The 23219-nt window shown below is 42.8% G+C and overlaps 1 long non-coding RNA gene across 1 annotated transcript in view; it reads right to left on the bottom strand.

Moving 5' to 3' along the window:
* LOC118523772 (uncharacterized) overlaps positions 1-23219 on the bottom strand; it is a 76159-nt gene that overhangs the window by 51966 nt on the left and 974 nt on the right. The gene's annotated exons all lie outside the window — the stretch shown is intronic.

The following is a 23219-nucleotide window of genomic DNA, read 5'->3' on the forward strand; positions in this document are numbered from 1 at the left end:
CTCTGAAATCACCTCCTTCAGCTACCTTGCATACCAAGCCATTATGTCCCCTGCCCTAAATCAACCCCAGGGTGAGGTATCAGACAACTAGGCACAGTTGCTATGCCCCAAGGGCCACCCGATTTATTCAAAGTAGCCAGTCCTAAATTGCCTTGCCTTTCCTGCAGAAATCCCAATCAGGGCTGGGGTCTATGCCTCCCCTGCCATCCCACCCCCTGCTCTCTTCTGCCTCCCAGCAAACGTGGTGCTTCCCTAAATGGCCCTGTGTGTCATGGCATACCCCCTCCTCTCAGGAAATTAATTAATACATCAGTCTTTCAATGGTATTGACCTCTCCATGTCATCATTCAGTCACCTCCATAAATTAAAATCCCGCAGATACAGTTAAGATCGTTTTACCCCCTGAACTTCCTAGTCAGAAGACATAATGGATTCCTTTTTTTGACCTCAGCTAGTTCGAGATGGGTTACTATCACTTACAACCTAAAGAATTCAGGCTCCATATCCAGATCCCCAGGTTTCTATTCCAAACTCATCTGAATACCCAAAGTACATCTGAATACAATGATTCTTTTATAGCCAACCATGCATAGACCTCAGGATGGAGTTTGGGAACCCTCACTGTAGGCCAAAAGGCCATGGCAGGTTCTTAAGCAGATGGAATGAAATGATCAGATCTGCATTTTAGGACAATCACTTCTGGCAGTTGGCTTGGAAGATGGCCCAGGAGGGCAAGAGATGAGAGCGAGGCCATTTGCGGGCCTGATGGGGCCACACAGATTGGGGGCACAGATTCCCCAAGCTCATGTGCCATTCCCAGGCCACTGGGTGTAAAAGGAAAAGGAAGGGATGTGGGCATTTGCTGACGCCGAGAGCTGGGTCTGCTCTCTTTGTGCTGCTTGCCCAGGAGGGCGTATTTTTGGGAAGGGGTGTGTTCTGAGAGTAGGGAGGAAGTCGCCACCCCATTGGAAAGAATCTGCCACCCTGCCTTCCAGCTGAAATATCAGATAGAGTCTGTTCTTCTCCATGGGCAGCAGGAATGAAATGGCCAACGTTTTTTTTGTTTTGTTTTGTTTTTTTGTTTCTTTTTTCTTTTTTGAGAAAGAGATTATATGAAAGAACACGATGTCTTAGGTTTCACAACGGGAAAAAAGATAAGGGAAAAGTGGCAAGTTAGAAAGGCCATTGTGTATGTTATCTCTGTTATTTTAGATTAAGAAAAAGTAAATATGGCACAAAGCGTTTACCGTTTATGCCAGCCTGGTCCGAAACTGTTGCTTTTATCCTTTTTCCTTGGTTTTGCATTTTGGCAGAGGTTTTCCCTGGGAATTTTCTGGTGCTCAGCATCACACTGCCTTGCTAAGGAAGAGATCGGGAGGCCCACTGAGTCATGCAAGGGAGCGGTGCAAAAAAAGAAAAAAAAAATTCCCCAGACTCTGGAGACATTTGGAAACCATTGGCATGCAGGTGCTTAAAAACACATTCTTGGGGCGCCTGGGTGGCTCAGTCAGTTAAGTGTCTGCCTTCGGCTCAGGTCATGATCCTGGGATCGAGTCCCGCGTTGGGCTCCCTGCTTAGCGGAGAGCTTGCTTCTCCCTCTCCCACTCCCCCTGCTTGTGCTCTTGCTCTTCTCTCTCTCTCTCTGTGAAATAAATAAATAAAATCTTAAAAAAAAAAAAACCACACACACATTCTTTTCCAGTGTGTATATAAAAAGCAGGGTTGGAGTTGCAACACTGGGGTTCCAAATGGAAAGATAAGGGAAAGGTTGGGCATATCCAGGGAGGGCAGCAAGCTGGCTCCTGAGAAGCCTCGTTACTCTGGTGAATACAGTCCAGGCCACAACTGTCCTCAGCCAAGCCATTCAGAATCCAGATCTTGTCAGCACCCCGGGGCAGCCTACACTCTTAGAGGCAGACACGCATTAGCTAAGCTTGTAAGACCAATGGCTGAAACTAGCATGCCAATTTATTAAACAGTACACTTTGAACAGTAGACTCACAGAGCTGGGGCTCAGACACTTAGCGTACCCAAACTCCAGTACGTAATCATAATAGCAAAAGTAACAATAAAAGCTAACTTTTACCAGGCTTCTCCTATGTCCTAGTCACTGTGCTAATGCTTTATGTGAATTTTTTCACTTAATCTGAAATAGGTACTTCTATTATCCTCAAATTACAGATGAAAAAGACGGAGGTGCAAGGAAGTTATACTTAATTAGCCCAAGATCATATGTCTACTCCCCATCTGGCCCTTGAACTAGAACTGAACAGGACAGGAAGTTGACAGAAAACCTGAATGAGAGACTTTGTGAGCGCACGCATGACCCAGTCCTGGGTGGACACTCCTCGCCCAGAAGACAGGTGGCTCTAGAAGCCTACGGAGAAGACATTGGCATACACTGGGCCGTCCTCACATTGAGACCCTTCAACTTTGGCCACAGGAATGCTCCACCAACTAGTCTTGTGGACATAGTATCTGGATAAGTGGAAGCCAGAGCTGAAGAGGAAGAAGAGGCAGACTGACAGGCTGGTTTAAGAGCGTGTGAGACGTACTTCTCTGAGGGCTCACAGAAGTCATTTGGGAATACCGTAGTGGCTGGAGCTAACAAGGAGAAGGAATTGCCATGGAGACGCATGTGCCCATGTCAGCAGGACCAAGGCATCCTCTCCCTGAAGACAGACGCACAGGGGACACCCCATTGGAACCCATTTGGGTGTCACTTCCTCAGGACACTTCCTCTGATGCCCTCCTCCCCCCTTCAGGTGCCATCTGGCTGTAATAGACACGGCATCCTCCGCTTCTGATTTTAGCTCTTATCAAACTGGAGTTGAATACATTTCTTGACTGTCCTTCTCCTCTGCTGGACTGTCAGCCCCATGAAGACAGGAGCCCCATCTGTTGGCACTTCTGCTCCAACCCTGCATCTCCTATGATGACAGAGCATAGCAAACATTCAAAAAGAGTATTTCTCTGCTCCTGAGCACCGACAAGCTTCTCGAGTCATCTTACCACCTATTCACTCTCCTGCCTGCTCAGATCTGGTGACCCTCCATCATTCTGCTGGTGTCACCGCCACCTCCACGTGCCAAATCCAATAGACACTCTGAGTCTTGATTTACTTGATCTTGGAGCGGCTCTTGACACAGTGGATCACTGTCTCTGGTTTCAAATGCTTTCCTCTAGGGGCGCCTGGATGGCTCAGTTGGTGAAGCATCCGCCTTCAGCTCAGGTCACGATCCCAGTGTCCTGGGATCGAGTCCCACGTCGGTTTCCCTGCTTGGCAGAAAGCCTGCTTCTCCCTCTCCCACTCCCCCTGCTTGTGTTCCCTCTCTCACCGTCTCTCTCTCTCTCTCTGTCAAATAAATAAATAAAATCTTTAAAAAAAAAATTTTTTTAACAGAAAATAAGGTTTAAGGTTGTGGAGATATCATAACCCTTCTGCACTGGTGCAGCTGCCGTGGAAAATAGTGTGACAGCTCCTCAAGAAATGAATCAGAGGATTACCATAGAATCCAGCAATTCCACTTCTGGGTAGATACGTCCCAAAAACTTCAAAGCAGGGTCTCAAAGAGATATTTGTCCACCCGTATTCAAAGCAGCATCATTCACAATAACCAAAAGGTGGGAGCAACCCAAATTATCCATCAACAGATGAATGGATAAACAAATGTGGTATATACATACAATGGGATATTTTTAAAATTTTTAAAAATATAAAACTGTTTTTTTAAAAAGCTTTTAAAAAGGAAGAAAATTCTGATAAATGCTAGATGAACCTTATAGACAATGCACCAAGTGAAATAAGCCAGTCACAGAAGGACAAATACTGTATGAGTTCACTCATATGAGATACCCAGCATAGCGAAAGTCACAGAGACAAAAAGTAGAGTGGTGGTTGCCAGGGACGGCAGGGAAGAGAGGATGGAAAATTAATGGGTCTCAGTTTGGGAAGATGAAAAAAGTTCTGGAGATGGACAGTGGTGATGGTTGCACAACAATGTGAGTGTACTTAATGCCACTTGAACTGTATACTTTAAATTGTTAAAATAGTATAAATTTCATGTTTTATATATGTATATATTTTTAAATAAGCTTTATGCCCAACGTGGGCTCGAACTCATGACCCCGAGATCAAGAGGGGTCCACTGACTGAGCCAGCCAGGCTCCCCTGTTATATATTTTTACCACAATAAAAAATGCTTTCTCTCTCAGCTTCTATTATACTTCATGCTCCGGGCTTCTCCTTTCCTACCTCTCTGGACACTTCTCAGTCTCCTAGTCAATTCCTTCTCTACCTGGGTGAGAAACACTGTAGCCTTTCCTTCCTTCAACAAATATTGGAGTGTCTACTCTGTGCTAGGAATAAACAGTGAACAAAAGACACAAAGTTTCTCCTTATGGAGCATACATTCTTACTAGATAGGAGATAATCTATCAACAAATAGTATGTTGGTCATAAGAGATACAGAAAAAATAATAAAACAGGTTAAGGGAGATTGGAAGAGCCAAGGATGGAGTTTGCTATTTTTTACAGGATGATCTGATAAGGTTACATTTGAGCAGTGAAATGAAGCAAGGAATGTTGTTATATGGAAGAGCTTTCTAAGCTGATCACAAGTGCAAAGGCCCTGAGGCAGAACAGAGTTGAACGTGCTTCAAGGATAGCAGAGGCCAGGATAAGGGAAACAGAATGAGAAGAAAGAGAGCATGTACTCCAGGAGGCAATGGAGCAGGGGATGTAGGTCATAAACAGCCTGAGAGACCATTTTAGTTTGAGTGAGATGAGAAGCAAATAGAGTGTTTGGGGCAGAGCAGTGGCATGACCTGTCTAATGCTCTAACAGGACCACTCTGGCTGCTGTGTTATGAATAGACTAGAGGAGGAAGGGTGGGTGTAGGAGCTACTGCAACAGGGGAGAGGAGAAGATGACTTGGACCAGAGAGGCAGTGGTAGACATAATAAAAAGTGGAAAATTGAGGATGTCTCCTGGAGGGAGGATTTGTTGACAGACTGGATATGGGATGTGAGAAAAAGAGGAATGATCGGGTCATTCAAATTTGGGGGCTTGAGCAACCGGAGGATGGAAATGTCATTTACAGAGTTAGAGAAGACCGGGAGGCTAAAAGTCAAGGTTGGGCTTTGAACATTTGGTCTGAGAAACCTATCAGGCGTCCAAGTGGAGATGTCGAGTAGGCAGCTAGACACGTGGACCTGGAGTTCGGCACAGACACAGAACTTCGAGGTACAACCCTGGGCCCTCCTTCCTCTTCCTCATCCCCCTCTATGTGACCTCACCCATTTCTTCAGCTTTCAATATCCCCTGTAGGCTTCATGGGCTCTATGCTGGTATTTAAATATCAGACAGTACCATGTGACATTGTCTCTCTTCCCTGAAAGTCTGCAAGTGTGAGGTCCCTGGCGGTCTCACGGCCCCCACTGTGCGCTTAAGTGAACTTGGCAATCGCTAACAGACGTGTGCCATCATGCAGCTGGACAAGGAAACAAAACCCACAGTTTTTGAGGGTTCCTGACTGTCCAGGACTTTTTTCAAAAGTTCTCTGTAGAATTTGCAGAACAAAAATAGGTGTGAACCATATGCACTTTGGAAAGGAATGAGCTGGCCACTGTAGGGCTAAGATCAGTATTGTTCAGAGAATGAAATTCCTGTTCACTGATGTTGTTTTGGGTTGGGCTGACCTTATGAACTGGATTTCTTTTCAGATGGGTGTATTTTTCCTTATTGCAAATTTCCTTCAATTCATCAGCAGAAATTCTAGCCACTTTGCTGGGAGCTTGTGACCCTGGGTTGGACAGCTTATGTACTTGCCTTTTGACAAATGCTTATTTATTTATTTTTTTGGAGTTTCTGCTTGGCACTTCCCGCTTTCCCTCTGGTGACCTTTTCTGTCACTACTCTTTGGTTTCATCCCCGATGAATCACTTCCTTTGGGTCACTTGAGTCTTTCTCCTACAGGAGAATCTAATCTTTTTTAACGACGAAGTTGAAAAAGACCTTCCTAGGTTCCTGCTTTACCATTCATTCAGTGACTCCTGGGTTTCATGACTTGGGTGCAATTCACACATCCGTTGCTATATTTATCCATACCATAGGAATCGCCACGGTGCTCCAAAGGGCATTGCGTTTTCTAACACAACCCACACAACACCACGGGTAATTTGTGGCAGGCCCAGGTCCTCTCAAAGTAGCTGAGCGTGGTCTGAGAAAACTCATTTTCTCCGGATTTTCCTACCCGCCAATGTTTACTTTACTTATTTGTCTATAACCTATCTTCTTGCAAGAAGAACATCAGGCTACTTACAAAAATGCAAGCACTGTACCAAAATAAAACAAATTTGAGATGAGAAACATATAGCCAAGGGAAATAGACTGCAAGTCATGAAGTCTTTGCTAGAGATGGGACAAAAGTTGGCTCGGAGTCTCCTGATAAGCAACACAAGAGAGAAACATCATGAGTTACAAAATGCACAGAGCCCCTGAAGGATAAACACACCAGTTGCATAGGCCCAGCACACCTGTGCTGTCTCCCATGGGTCCTCCCAAAAGACTTTAGAAAACAGGGTCCTAATAATGTCTTTCTCAAACTACATTGAAGGATTTCACAGGCCTTCCTTATAATACCTAAGCATCAGTTAGCAGAAGTATTTCTACCTGGGGCTATAAAAACATGATAAACCTCCTCCAACACTACCAGAGGGTGAAGGACGGATGGAATGACCTCCAGAGAAATGCTGGGAGGGCTTCAGGGAGAGAAATGAGGAAAGTGTCTGGTGACAGCCCTCCAACTTCCGGGGGACTGTAAAAATGCCAAACACGCCTCAGGAGCTAAGGATTTGATCAACTCTGTTATTGGGGCCGTGATGACAAAAGAACCTGTTTGTTTTAGTAAATTCAGTGACCTGAATGCCACAGCCGCCCCCAACCTTTTTGTCCCCCCCCAGAAGAATAGCATAGGAGGAGGTGGTCTTGAGAGAAGCTGAGGAACAACCCCAAGAAGGGATGTGAAAAAGAGCCTCACTTAAATAAGGCTCGATAAACTTCCGTGGGTTCCTTTGGCCCCACACTGACTCTCTTTATTGCTTTTTAGCTTTTAATGAAATTCAGGTGAGTCAGTTGGACATGCTGACATTGCCTAGCAAGGAAAGTCGTGTTAGACATTAGGTTTGGTTTATTCACTGTGCAAGTTCACATGGTATCTTTTCCACTAAAACCTGATTTAGCTTCTTCCTATCTGGGCCTGTCAGTCTAAATGTTAATGATGTAACTCAGAAGATGGACAAACTGTTTCCAACTAGAGAGAAAAAAAAATTAGATCACTAAATTTAGATCACTAAAACTCAGCTCTGTGGCCATTATTTAATTGTTGCTAATGTGAAGTTATAAAGTGTTCTCATTCTTAAGCCTAAAGAAATCCAGCATGTAATTGGCACATGAATTTTCATAACTGTCCCGTGAAGCATACAAGGGGGGGCCAAATGAATCCAAGAACACAAGGCCTATATGTTTTTCTGCATTAAAAAAGAATGGAGAGGAGAGGGGAAGGACCGGAATGAAAACTCAGAAATACTGACAAATATTAATCATCAAAAATTGAAAGTCCCTCAAAAGGAAGGATAATAATAGCTTTCTCTGAATCACCATTCAATCTGCACAGAATATCATCACAGGAATCCTGCACTTGCGGGGGGGGGCTGGCGGTGGGGGGGGGGGCGGGAGAAAGAAAGCATTTTTTTCTAACTTCTTTTGCAGACTAGTGACTACCTTAATCTCCAGTATGGTAATTCAATATCATCTAGAGTTGAGACAAATGCTTCTGTATAGACGAAGATATGCTAATAAATTTAATTTAAAAACAACAACAACAAATAAAAAGAGTTTCAGAAGTATGTTACCAAACTTAGAAATTGAAAAAAAGTTAAGACTTTCAAAAATATAGGTTACTAAAAATAACACTGACCCTTGATATTTGTCTGAAGAATCCTCCGGAGAGAAAAGGATTTCATCCATTGGAGATAAATGGGGCCAACTCATCCGCGATCTTTGGTTTAATTAGCTAAACTCTTCCAGATGGAGAACACTCAAAGCAAAGGAATATTTCTGAGCCCCCTGGAGTTGTTAATAAGCATAACAATATGTTACATGTAAAAGAAAATATGTGTCTTTTATCTTTGTCTTTAAAGGGCAAATGAGGAAGTACTTGGTAGCATGATTTTCAGTTTGATTATTGAAAAAGAAATGCAGGAATTTTATTCAATATTGAACAAACAGACTTTGAGTATTTGCTTTACTCCTCTGCTAAACACGGGGTTGAGAGGGGGTGGATAAGACAAGACCCCAGGCCCTTATGGAATCCACAATTAACTAGAGGATACATTCCAGTGCCTGGTGCGTAGTAAGAGCTGGATAACTCTTTGTCGAATAAATAAGTGAATGATGTAGACACTTGTATAAGGAATTGCATGAATAAAGGTCTGAACAAGTTACTATGGTCAGAGGGGAGTATGGGGGCCCTCAAGCTGTCAGAGAAGGCTTCACAAAGAAAGTTGTGAAAGGAACACAAAGGACTTTCAGACACAGAAAACAACATGCTTAACAACATGAAGAGAAGAAAGAGTAACGTGTGTTTAGGCAACAGCTAGTAATTTGGTGTGGCTGGAGCATAATGTGTATATACATTGTATATACATTTACATTGTATATACATTGTATATACACATTATGGGGCTCATTTAAAGAGGACCCTTGAAAAACCTAAGGTTAGACTTGATCCTTTAATATGTTATTGGCATTTTAGAAAGATAGCATGAGACACAGTATAGAGTATGTATGGAAGGGAGAAAGAAGTAAAAGATGCCACAGGTTAAGTGTCTCGTTTGTGACTGGCACTAGGATGGATCCTACACTTACTTACATTAAATCTCATTTAATCCTTGGAATACTCTGAGTGAGTACAGAATACCGTCCTCATTTTCTGAGAGCGAAACTCAGAGAGGTGAAGCAACTTTGCGCAGATCACACAGCTCATAGAAGATGGAACTAGAATTTGAAATCAAGGTTCTAAAAAAATCTCTAAAAATACTCTTGGACCCACACAAATTAGTATTAGGAAAAATATACAGTGGAAGTTTGGAGAAGGTTCATGAGTATTAAGAAAGGCACACATGCAAGACACAGAGAAAGAAAAGCATGACTGTACAAAAGGATATTTACAGTAAGAGAGATACAACACAGGAAGTGGGAAGATAATCATAGAAAAACCACAACATGTGTTTTTAAAATGCAAAGCCCCAGGGAGGAGAAAGCGAATGATACAATAATGCCATTCACTCTGGCATCCTGTGCGATTGGTTTTGCTCTTTACTCTTTTTTTTTAACTTTAAACAATTTGTTATGAGAGTAACAAAGATACAGCTCATGATCTTGCGAATCTAATGCCCTAAATCAGAAACAGATGGTGCCTAGTGTACCCTGTTTCCTAGAAACTGCAGAATTTTGAGGACAACACCCTCTACGCACCGCATCACTGATTTCAGTTCCTTCACAGATACTAATAGATGGCTAAATAATGTGGTTGCCGGGCATTGTATTGAAACATCTGTTTTTCTTGCTCGAGAACCTTCTTGAAGGTCAAAACTTCTCTCCATTTGTATTGTTTTTTTCCTCTGATTTCAAAAGTAATTCATTCTTATCGTTACTGAAAAAAGATGAAAATTAAAATCCCCTGTAATCCTTCTAACCCGCAATAGCCACTGACCACTTTAACATTTTGACAACCTTCTAGTTCTTTTTCTACACATACACAAAGGGATACACACACACACACACGAACACGAACACACAAACTTTATAGAAAATAGGATTACAAATTATCTTTTGATCTGTTTTGTTCACTGAATAGAACATTGATGTTTTTTTCCATATCACCAAATATCTAGGATGACCACTAGTATTCCATCATATTATTTTTAAGATTTATTTATTTTAGAGAGAAAGAGAGCACAAGCATGAGGGGCAGAGGGAGAAAGACAGAGAAACTCAAGCAGACTCCACGCTGAGCACAGAGCCAGACCCGGGGCCCAATCTCAGGACCCTGAGATTCAACCTGAGCCGGAACCAAGAGTCTGACACTCAACCGACTGTGCCACCCAGGCACCCCTCCATCAAATTATATAGATTAATTTATGTAACCAATCTCCTTTTCATCCAACATTCTATTCATTGAACACCCACTATGTGTCAGAACTCTGCTTGGCACTCGGTGCACAGTTGTGAGTGTAACAGGCAAAATTCCTGCCCTCATGGAGTATACAGTCCCATTACGGACATGTAGCTTATTTGAGAACTTTTGTTATTAGAAAATAGCACAGCGAAATCTGGCAAACACTACCTCTGCTGTGTGATTAAGCTTAACATCACGGGTGAAAGCTCATGTAGACAGCTTTTCCCCTGATATGATGTGACAGGACTGGTACCTTACAGCTGTGGTTTTCCTGCCAAGATCGAATAACCCCAGTTTAATCATGATTTTCTTAAAAAATCAAGAGAGTCTCCAGAATACTTGCCCAGTGTTCCTCAGAACTGTCAAGGTCCTCAAAAATAAGGAAACTCTGGGGCGCCTGGCTGGCTCAGTTGGTAAGAGCATGTGACTCTTAATCTCAGGGTTGTAAATTCGAGCCCCATGTTGGGTGTAGAGATTACCTAAAAATAAAATCTTAAAAAAAAAAAATAAAACACCCCAAGGAAAATCTGGCAAACTCTCACAGTCTTGAGGAACCTAGGGAGATGACAACTAAATGTAACCGATGTTCCGGATAGAATCCTGGGACAGAAGAAGAACAGTAGGTTAAAAGTAAGGAAATATGGGGCACCTGGGTGGTTCAGTCAGTTAAGCGTCTGCCTTCGGCTCAGGTCATGATCCCAGGGTCCCGAAATCGAGCCCCGCGTTGGGCTCCCTGCTCGGCGGGGAGTCTACTTCTCCCTTTCCCTCTGCCGGCCGCTCTGCCTGCTTATGCTCTATCTCTATCTTTCTGTCAAATAAATAAATAAAATCTTTTTTAAAAAAGTAAGGAAATATGAATACAGGATGGGTGTTTGTTAATAAAATGTATCAATACTGGTTCATTTGTTGTGATGGATGTAATATACTAGTATCAGTTGTTAAACAGTGAAGGAAATGAGGAGGGAGGATGGATGGAGTACAGAGGAACTCCGTACCATCTTTGCAACTTCCCTGTATATCTAAAACTATCCTAAAATTAAAAGTTTATTAAACACAAACACCATGACAGTCATCCTTGCAAGTTGAAGCACATCTCTGATTGCTTCTTTGGATAAAGTCCCAAGAGTGAAATTGCTGAGCCAAAGTATACAAATTCTTATTTACTAGAGATTAAAGTGTTGTATATAGATGTTTTGCTGGCTTTTTACAGAGGGGTTTGCCTTATGCCCTTATCTCTTCATTTTCCTGGTTGCTGACTCCTAAAACTGGAAAGAAACCTAAGAGACCCTGAATCCCAGCTACCTTGTGTTACGGATGAGGAAGCTGTTAAGTCCAGAGAAGTGAAGTGACTTGCCCAGGGTGAGGTGCCTAGTGAATAGCGGGAAGTAGGACCCACGTCCCTGTGGAATATAATCGGGGCTGGGTTGTCCCTGCGTGGGTGCAAAAGAAATAAAATTTTCTGACTCATGGTGGAACTAGTGATCAACAGCCAGACCTGATTCTTTCTATTTTCTGTAGGTAAATATAAGGGTTTGCTTCCTTTGTCTTAGACACGGTTGCTGGGAACAAAAAGGATTTTTAAAGTTTCAGAAAGGATTTTTAAGTTTATTTTTTTTCTTTTTTTTTATTAACATATAATGTACTATTTGTTTCAGGGGTACAGGTCTGTGATTCATCAGTCTTACACAATTCACAGCGCTCACCATAGCACATACCCTCCCCAGTGTCTATCACCCAGCCACCCCATCCCCCCAAACCCCTCCACTCCAGGAAGGATTTTTAAGTTTAAAGAATGGATGTAGACACAACTACTAGAATTGCTTGACTAAATCGCTGGGCAAATTATTCTTCCTTTCTGAGCTCTTGCTTCCCAATCAGAAAAATCAGAATTCCAACACCTACTACTTCCTAGTCTTCTGAGAGGGACCTGGTAGAAATTAAGGAGCTAGTGCAGATACCATCTGCAAAAGTCTTAGAGAGAAATGTCATTTAAGGAAAAAGCATTCGAATGAGAACAAAGGGCACCGTTTCTGTTCAGTGGTCTGTCATATCCCGAGAAAGTTCATTTCCTTGCCTGTATGGTCTCTAGACAAGGAAAATCCCAGACTTGGCATCGGTAAGGAAGAAGAGGGCGATAGGAAGGAAGGGAGAGAATTGTTAGACTTCTTGGCTGGAAATCAGAAACAAATAGTTCCCGAGCCTGGCATTGTCAGGGGCCAGCGTCAGGACCAGCCCAAGAAGGCAGACGAGGAACATTACCGGTCCTGACTTGGCTCCACACACCGTTACTCAACAGAAAGTGGTGCGTAAGCAGGATCCTGGAGGATGCAAGAGGAATATAAACAATCACTGGGTGGGGACCTGTGGTTGCCTATAGAAGCTTTGCCAGGCCCGAGATTGCAGGCATCCATTTTGACTTATTTAATTCCCAGACATTCTTGCAGGATTCGGTCAATGACAAAGATGAGCTAGAACAAACTGAAGTCTGGGATTTAGAAAAGCACTGGCCTCTGACCTCAAACTGGAGCCTCTAATCAACGTCCTAACCCTGGCTCAGGTCACTGAGCATCCTTGCTCTGCAACATGGAAATGACTTATTTTATTTGCCTGTAAACATCTGTCAGCACCTGCACTGAATTGAAACTTGGCAGGCAAAATGAGGAAGGGGTAATACTTCTAAAAATTCTTCCTATTTTTATGATTTGAACCTTTTTATTCTTTGAAGCAGAAGAACGGGAGAAAGACATCAGCTAACTTTCAGGATCAGTTGAAAGACAATTAAACAGATGGCAAAAATCTCCCATTTTTATTTATTGACGTCGTTATTTTGCAGACGTGCAAAAACGTGGGCAGCCTGATTGGCAGGGCTTGTGATTGTGTGGCAGCAGAAGTGACAGCCCTGAGGTGTCAAGAAAGGACAGGATGGGGTGCCTGGGTGGCTCTGTCAGTTAAGCTTCTGCCTTCGGCTCAGGTCATGAGCCCAGGGTCCTGGGGTCGAGCCCCGCATCGGGCTCCCTGCTCAGTGGGGCGTCTGCTTCTCCCTCTACCCCCAGTTTGTGCTATCTCTCTCTCTTGCTCACTCTCTCTTTCTCAAATAAATAAATAAAATCTTTAAAAAAAAAAAAAAAAAGGACAGGATGAGATGGAAGCGTCTGGGTGTGACTTCACAAGAGTCCAGAACTAAATGAGAATCTCTACTTTAAAATGTGGATTTCTAGCTTAATTGTATTGGGTGCTTTTACATGAAGAAGTAGTTCTGGACTCTATGCATGCAAATAAATCCTCTTTACTGGATCAGCTTTGATCTTGGTCTGTAAGGTCAATATTAATCATATTTTACTGATGTGACTAAACTGCCCCCTGTTGGGGGCTACCTATGAATCTGGCTCCTTGTTGGGGCCTCCCATTCCACCACTGGAGTTCCTTTCCTTTGAATTAGATGGTAAGCAGATTATATATCGCATGCCGATACCAGTCGACTAATAGCAGTTGTCTAAATCACTCCGTTGAAATGATATTAAAGTAGGAAAGGGCTCCCACAACTGATTAGCAAGATGAGCAAAAGAGGGAAGAGAGGCAACGTCTGTGGGTTAAGGCTAAACGTGTTGCGCTGTCCATTCTTCTGGGAAGGGCTATTTATTCAGCTTTTACATAGCACCTCAGTGTGGATCCATGTCAGATCACTTCCAACTAAACCAGAGCTGGTTTGGGTAGATATAGCATTTGTATTTTTAGAAGCAAAACTCAGGCTGAGAAGAACCATGAGAGACGATGGACTCTGAAAAACAAACTGAGGGTTCTAGAGGGGAGGGGTGTGGGAGGATGGGTTAGCCTGGTGATGGGTATTGAGGAGGGCACGTCTGCATGGAGCACTGGGTGTTATGCACAAACAATGAATCATGGAACACTACATCTAAAACTAATGATGTAATGTATGGGGATTAACATAACAATAAAAAAATTAAAAAAAAAAACAAAAAAACTCAGGCTGTAGGGTTCAAGCAAGGATTTTCTTTTTCTGATTTTGTTAATTACATCATGTGCAAGCTCTCACAAAGATACAAAGGTAACATTTAATTAAGGGGCGCCTGGGTATGAGGAGGGCACGTTCTGCATGGAGCACTGGGTGTTATGCACAATGAATCATGGAACACTATATCTAAAACTAATGATATAATGTATGGGGATTAACATAACAATAAAAAATTTTTAAAAAAAAGGGGGCGCCTGGGTGGCTCAGTTGGTTGAGTGTCTAGGCTCTTGGTCTTGACTCAGGTCATGATCTCGGGGTTGTGAGATCGAGCCTGGCTGGGGCTCCACTCTCAGTGGAGAGTCCACTTGAGATTCCCTCTCTCCATCTCCCTCTGCCCTCCCCTAAAATAAATAAATCTTTAAAAATAATAACATGTAATTAAGCATGTAATGAAGGAATCACAACCTATTGAAATTTGTGGGAAATATTAGATGAAACGTAATGAAAACAATTCAGGACGTATGGTCCCCAAAGATAAGTCCAAAGCACAGGAGGGTCAGGTCTGGCTGGGAGCCCTGGGCTTTCAGGGGCTATCAGAGGGCCCTGGTCTCTGAAGTCATGGTGGTTTCATAAGCAGGTAGAAAGAATAACGAAAAAGGAAGTGAAAAGTCACTGACATACTTCACTTATTCCACAATTTTGCTTTTTAAACTTCTCTTGCAGGGCTCTGCACTGGGCATTTCCTGGGGAGAGTTTCAGAATTCTAGACAGTATGTCGGGGCAATTACTAACTACTACAATGTCATCCTGGCTTCCCCCACATATTTACCGACCTTACAGCGATGTCTTCTCCCTTTCAGCAAGGATCTCTATCCTGAGGTCAAGTCAACCTTTCAAAAAAATTACTTGCAAAGTTTGATTTGAGCTGAAATAAAATTCTTATATCTACAAGAATTTACCTAGTACTTTAAGCACTGAGTTGTAAGGGGAAACATTTAAGTAAACTTAAACTCTTTGGCAAGAAAGAGAAACCTCTCTCCACTGTGACCCCAGCCTTTTCAACCACTCCTCACCCTGGTTCTCTCCATGCCTTTAAGACTTTTTGCCTAGAATGTTCTTTCTCCTCCTCGTACATGTCTTTTATAATAATGATCACACTTTACTGTTATCTGTAGTTCTCTTTTGTCCCTCTATTAAACCTCAAAAGCAGAGAATGGGAAACGTGTATTCTGTCCACAGATACTTCATGAACACCTCGTCAGTGCTGGGCACCGTGCCAGGCACTAAAGATACAACAGAAAATAAGGTGGACAAGGTCCCTGACTGCACAGAGCTCAAATCCGGGGGGGGCTTTCTAACCCCAGAGCCTAGCTCTTGGCAGGTGTGCAAGCAAGACTGAAAGAATAGGGGTGCCTGGCTGGCTCAGTGGGTAGAGCATGTGACTTTTGATCTTGGGGTCGTGAGTTCAAGCCCCACATTGGATTAGAGCTTACTTTAAAAAAAAAAAAAAAGACTGAAAGAATAAATGAGCTCCTGCCAGGAATTCAGAAATTAGTAGCTTTGGTTAATACCACAGCATGTAGGCAAAAGGCAGAAATAGAAAATCTTAAGTCATTTGCATTGTGGTTGAATCCCGAGTCATTTCTACCATCGCTAATAGCAATTATTGAAAGTAATAGCCCAAACAGCAGGAAACCACACTCCTACAATCCAAAATGAAAGTAGATTGTGTAAAAAAAAATGTTCAACATGGAATAATACTAATTTCAATTAAAGAAATTCTTACCTCAAAACTAAGATCTATATAAATGTAAGGATGACTACTGACTTATTCTGATGCTTCCTGAACTTACTGCATCTAGAACATGGCAATGAAGGTCAAAGAAGGCTTTGTAGGCAGGAAACGCTGTGCGCTAATAGATATTTTTAACATATGGGGAAAATGACAAGAAAGCAGTGTTTCTGAAAATTTTTTCCCATAAAACAATGGTCCAATGAGTTGTTCCTTGAAAAGAATATAAAGCATCTGGAAAACATATCATGCATAAGCCCCTTGTGGAGCATCACAAAGCACACAATCCTATTAATGTCTCTGAAAAGTTCTGCAGAAGATAAATACGCTTAACTTTATTAATCATCATTTCCCAAACTTATTTAAACCACCAAATTCTCCTTTCAAGGAATAGCTATTAAGTTAGGTTAGGAAAATCTGCCTTAAAGTTCTATCTACAATACTGTTCACTTATAGGTATTCATTAATGGCGATCTAGCGAACCAAGACATTCTCAGAATATAGTGTCAAGTCATAAAAGTATTTTTCTTACAAAAGTATCTGTAAGGGCGCCTGGGTGGCTCAGTTGGTTAAGCGACTGCCTTCGGCTCAGGTCATGATCCTGGAGTCCCTGGATCGAGTCCCGCATCAGGCTCCCTGCTCGGCGGGGAGTCTGCTTCTCCCTCTGACCCTCCCCCCTCTCATGTACTCGCTCTCTCTCATTCTCTCTCTCTCAAATAAAAATAAATAAAATCTTTAAAAAAAAAAAAAAAAAGTATTTGTAAGTAAAACTTGCTGCCCAAATAATTTTAGTAACATTTAGTAACATTCTGCATTTTGCTTCTAAACGAAGTCACCACCTAACCACTAGATGGCAATATGATTCCATTTATATTACAACCACACCTGCGCCTACATATTAATGGTTCAAAGAGTATTTGAGTTTTCTAATGATGCCTATGTGCATTTATTCATTCACTTAGTAATTCCTTCAAACATTTTTAGGTACTTTTAAGTTTCAAGAACTCTGATGGATGTTGAAGATAAGAAAAGGAATGAGACAGCTTACTGTAAAAATTGTACTTACTGGATTCCTAGGAAACTGTAAGACACCCCATCAACTTAACAACATTTTTGGAAGGAGACTACATAAAATATGCACATTGATTGCATGACATTTTATTTTTTATACATGAAAAAAGATTTAACTATCAACAAAGGAGTGAGAAAAGAGTGCATATGGAAAGCATGGTGATAGACAAGCATCTAAGAAATTATCACAGTCTGAACTAAGTGTCCCAAAGGCCACGGGTTTTGCAACTCAAGTCAATTTCAACTCAGGAAGGACATGCCTGTCCTCAGTCCTGGGGAACTCCTGGAGGGGACTTGGTTCTGAGCCTGGAAATTAGGGAGAGATGAAGTTGAAGATCTAGCCTGTCTCTGGCTTTCGGGCCACAGATCCGGAGTTGAGTGCCAGAAGAGACCTTGGAGATGAGTAAGTACAACACCCTCTTCTTAGAAACAGAGGCAGGGAGATGGGTGGCTTGCCGAGTGACAAGAGGTCACTGAGGCAGAGCTAGAACTTGAACCCAATTTTTCTAAAGCCCAGCTGATGTTCTTTCCAACATTTCATCACCAGTTTTGGAATTTAGAATAGGTCCTCCCCTTAACCTTTTTCCCTTTCCAAATTCTTTTTCTTGCTGGTTCCTAGCTGGCTGCCCATCTTTGGACAAGATGTCATGGGCATGTGTCTCATGTTGGATTCCCCAGGAAACAGACTCAGAGACAGAGATTTGCATGCAGGAGGTTTATTGGAGAGTGCTCTCAGGAACAGTGCCTTGAAGGGACTAAGGGAGGCAGGATTGGGCAGAAGAAGAAGTTGAGGCTTCAGAGGATCCCACACAGCACTCTGGAGCTGAAATGGCCCTTTGGAGTGGTCCTAGATCAAGGTGAGGGGGCAGGACCTTTAGACTTTCCACGTTGACCACTCAATGGATGCAGGGGACATAATCAAAGACAAGGCAGCTCCCTTCGGCTAAGAGCAAAAATCAATGGACTAAAATTGAGGTGTTGGCAGGGTTCCATTCCCTTCTGGAGGCTGTAGGGGAAAATCTATCCCTGTGCCTTTGCCAGCTTCTAGAGGTTGCCCATATCCCTTGCTCCTGGCCTCCTTGCTCTATCCCCAATGCCAGCAATATCACACATGTCTCATCTTCCTCACATCTCTTTCTGACCTCAGAGGGGAAATGCGCTCTTCTTTTAAGGACTATGTGATTAGATAGGGCCCCCCTGCGTGATCCAGGCTCAGTTCTCCATCTCTAGGTCCTTAACCTTACTCACACGTACAAAGTACCTTTTGCCATGTAAGGTAACATATTACAGGTGCCAGGGAACAGGATGTAGACATTGGGGGGTGCGGGGACCATTATTCTGCCTACCACAATCTGTATTAAACATTTTTGCAAGAATACTTTATATGTTCATAGCTGCATTATTCATAATAGCCAGAAAGTAAAACAACTCAAATGTCCAGCAACTGATGAATGGATAAATAAAATGCAGTATATTCACACAATGGAATACTGTTTGGCCATAAAAAGGAACGAAGTACTGGTTCATACTATAACATAGATGAGCCTTGAAAACATTATGCTAAGTTAAAACCAATGACCACATATGTATGATTCCATTTATATGAGATATCTAGAATAGGCAAATCTATAGAAACATAAAATTGAGGGGCACCTGGGTGGCTCAATCTGTTAGGCATCCGACTCTTGATTTCAGCTCAGGTCCTGATCTCAGGGTCGTTGGGGCATGAAAACCAAAAAACAAAAAAAAGGGGGCACCTGGGTGGCTCTGTCCATTGAGCATCCGACCCTTGATTTAGGCTCAAGTCATGATCTCAGGGTCATGAGATTGAGCCCCGTGTTGGGCTCTGCACTCAGTACGGAGTCTACTTGAGATTCTCTCCCTCTGCCCCTTCTCTCTCTCTCAAATAAATAAATAAAATCTTTAAAAAAATAAAATTGATTAGTAGTTTCCATAGTAGTAGTTTTTTGGTTTTTGTTTTAAGATTTTGTTTATTTGACAGAGAGAGACACAGCGAGAGAGGGAACACAAGCAGGGGGAGTGGGAGAGGGAGAAGCAGGCTTCCCGCGAAGCAGGGAGCCCGATGTGGGGCTCGATCCCAGGACCCTGGGATCACGACCCGAGCTGAAGGCAGACGCTTAACGACTGAGCCACCCAGGTGCTCTAGGAACTATATTTTTAACCGGTGCTTCAGAAAAGTTATCTACCTTACAGGAATAATACTACCATTCAAGAATGTTATAAAAATGAAATTAGAATATGATATATTTAGTAAATTATAAACATGGTGGGTAGAAAAATGTCCCTTCCCCCCCACCCAAGAAAGATGTCCACGTACTAATCCTTGGAACCTGTGACTAAGTTACCTCACATGGCAAAAGCAATTTTGTAGATGTGATTAAGTTTAAGAATCTAGAGATGGGGGAGTTTATTCTAGGTTATCCAGGTGGGCCCAACCTAATCACAGCAGAGAACTTTTCCCTGAGGTCAGAGAGAAATGTGACGACATTGCTGGCTTTGAAGATGAAAGAAGGGGCCACAAGTCAAGGAACGTGTTGGCCTCATGAAGATGGAAAAGATAAGGGAAGGGACTCTCCTTTACAGTCTCCAGAAAGAACACAGCACTGCTGATCCCTTGATCTTCGCCCAATAAAACCCATGTTGGACTTCTAACCTATGTTAACTGTTTAAGCCACTAAATTTATAGTAATTTAGTATAGCAGCAATGGAAAACTCATACAGTGAGGCACACAGAACTCTGCGAGCATGACAGAAACAAGTGAAATAGTCTGAATACAGTAAAACCCACATTTCCCCAGCCTGTGGGTAAAAGCACAGCTACATTAAAAACATGAATACATTCCACTGACTTCTCCCCCACCTACTCATGCCGGCAGATTGTCGGTCCCTGCTAAACAGTCCCTAAAGCATTTCTGGGAGTGCCCAGGGAGTGTCTATGTTCATGAAATAATCTGTTTATGAAATAATCCGTTTCCAAGTAATGTAGGTAAATCCACCAAATTACTCTTTAAGAATTGCTTTGCTGGCCAGGCTCCAGTCTCCTCAGGGGACCAGCCCTGCTATATAGGACACCAGTCCTTGCCAAGTACTCACCCCACCCCTTTGGTCACCAGACTTCTGGAAGGCACCCCCCCCCCCATATGCTGGAGCCTTTAAACTGAAAAACCTGCTCTGGGGTCATCTGTACAGGATGGCCTCTGGCCTCTCCCTTTTTGCACCCCCCCACAAGAGCAGTCTCAAGGCAGTACTCGAGGGCCCTCAATGTTTTATAGATGCTGTAATGTACTTAGTCTTTTTGTCCTCCTAGCCCCTAACTCTGCTTTCCACAGGCATCAGACGCAAGTCCGGTAGAGGCCAGGGAGGTAGGCAAATCACAATGTACTCAGAATGATCCACTACAACTAAATCCCAAATCAAGTTACTACGGGTTCCTTCTGCCCTAAGGCAAAATTCTTTCCCCAAGTCCCTTTTCAGTCCCTTAGCAAGTAGGTTTCAGGCATACCCATCACACAGGTTTGACAGGTGTGCCCAGATATGACCAGATTCCACTAGGACTGTATGAAGAAGGCAGTCTACAATTGGGACAGCATAAGTGTTTCTCCCTCAAGGAGATTCAAGAATTTAAAGGTAGATCATGTTGAATTGGGAAAAGACCTTGGAAGTCAGGGCAACAGGGAGCCCCTGAAAGGTTGGTTTTTTGTTTTTGTTTTTGTTTTGAGCCCCTGATATTTTAAGAAGTGCTGGAGACTGAATGTTTGTGTCCTCCCCACCCCCCAAAATTCATATATTGAAACCTAATCCCTACTGTGATGGTATCTAACGGTAGGCCTTTCGGAGGTCCAGTGTGTGGGATTTTTCCATACCACCAAGCAATTAATTCAACTCCTGTGGACACTGACCAGGTGTCCCGCAAACTTAACTCAATTCTGTCATTACCTACCTGGAAATAACGTCAGATCCCATAAGCTAAGGGTTCAGTCCCACAACACTGCTCCCATTTCAGATGCCAATTACAAGTCCAGGTTGTCACATGTGCTTCTGACCACTGGCTATAAATTGGAGGTTCCCGCAACCCCTTCCTTGGGTTCGATTCTCTGCTAGAGCGGCTCACAGAACTCAGGAAACCAGTTTACTTACTAGATTACTGGTATATTACAAAGGATGTTAAAGGATGTGAATGAACAGCCAAATTAAGAGATACATAGTGAAGGTCCTGAATGTAAGAGCTTTTGTCCCCATGGAGTTTGGGGCACGGTACAGGATTCATTCCGGTTCATCCTTCTGGGTTTTTATGGAGGCTTCATTACATAGGCATAGTTGATTAAATTGTTGGCCATTGGTCACTGAACTCAATCTCCAACCCCTCAAGCCTCCCCAGAGATTGGGGGATGGAGGTGGAACTGAAAGCTCCAAACTTCAAATCATGTGGTTGCTTCTCCTGGCAACCAGCCCCCACCATTAAGCTACCTAGGGACTTTCCAAAAGTCACTTCATTAACATTTTAAAAAGACACCTTTTTCCTCTCATCACTTAGGGAATTCCAAGGGTTTTAGGGGCTCTGTGCCCAGTATGATTCCTCGATTTCTAAATCAGGTCACTGGGTAGTGAAAGGCACATAGATAAGAGAATCACATGATAGTGGAGAGTGAGGTAAAACGAGTTATGTCTTGGATATGTTGAGTTAATGTGTCTGTGGGGGAATCCCAGCGACGTTAGTAGGCAGATGAATGTAAAGATGGAGTGCTCAAGGGGCACCTGTCTGGCTCAGTTGGTAGAGCGTGTGACTCTTGATCTTGGGGTTGTGAACTCAAGCCCCATCTTGGACCTAGAGCTTACTTAAAAAATAAAAACTCTAAAAAAAAAAAAAAGAAAGAAAGGAACAGGCAGTTGGATACCTAAGGTAGGAGTTCAAGGGAGAAAGGTTTAGCCTGAAGATATACATCTGGGAATTATCGGAATACAGTGATCTAGTATTTAAAGCCAGGAGACTACATGAAATCCTCAGGGGAACGTGCGTAGCCACGACCAAGAATTGCGCTCTGAGGCATTCCAACGTTAAGAGGTATGGGGAAAAGAGAAGCAACTAGCAAAGGAGTCTGAAAAGTAAGTTTGTGAAATGAGAGGAAATCAAGAGTGTGGTGTCCTGAAAGCCATTGTGAAGAAAGTGGGCAAGAAAGCAATTAATTGGTCAAATGCTGCAGGTGGTTAAGTAAGTTTAGGAATCAGAGTTCAGGGGCACCTGGCTGGCTCAGTCTATAAAGCATGCAACTCTTGATCTCAGGCTCATGAGTTGGAGCCGCATGTTGAGTGTAGAGATTACTTAAAAAAAAAAAAAAAAGGAATGAGAGTTCAGTGTTAGATAAAAATGGATGTCACTGGAGATCTTGAAAAAAAGCCGTTTCAGTACAGCAACAGGCGCCAAAGCCCGATAAAAGCGGATTTAAGAGAGACTGAAAGAAAAGAAATTAAACAGAAAGCTCTTGAATTCTGCTGTGGCAATGAAGAGGAGCTCTGAAGTAGCAGATAGTAGCCAGAGAGTGGAGATCAAATGAGGAGTTTTTTGTGTGTGGCAGGAAGGAGAAATAACAGCATGTTTGTGTGCTTGGGGAAACAATTCCGTAAATTGGGGGGGGGGGGCAGAACTGAAGATGTGGGAGAGAGAACTGCTGGAATGGTGTCCTTGAGCAGGGGTAAATGTAAAAAGGTTGTTCTTCCACAAGTTCAAGGACAGTTCAATTTATAGTAACAGGAGAGGAAGGCAGGCAGGGAGAGGTGGTAGTGGGGAAAATTCTCTTTTGATTTTATCAATTTTCTAAGTGAAAAAGCAAGCTGAGAGTGAGGAGGAGGGGGAAGATGTTGCAGGTTACAGAAGTTGTGAAATACTCATCTAGGACAGTAAGTGGACAAGGGAAACACAATGTGTTTGCTGGGTAGCAGTATGGACCCACTGGAGGTTTAGAATCATGATGGAGGTAGAGGAAGGCATGTCTGATGATTGTATATTTTTCTCCAGCCCTGTTCAGCTGCAGACTTGGCTTCAATCAAGGTTCTAGTTTTTACCAGAGGATAATGAAGAGAGCTAGGCAAAGGAGTAATTTAAATGGAATTTAAGCAGAGCAAG

This window comes from Halichoerus grypus, chromosome 11 (assembly GCF_964656455.1).
Source record: "Halichoerus grypus chromosome 11, mHalGry1.hap1.1, whole genome shotgun sequence".
In the NCBI taxonomy this organism is placed as follows: Eukaryota; Metazoa; Chordata; class Mammalia; order Carnivora; family Phocidae; genus Halichoerus; species Halichoerus grypus.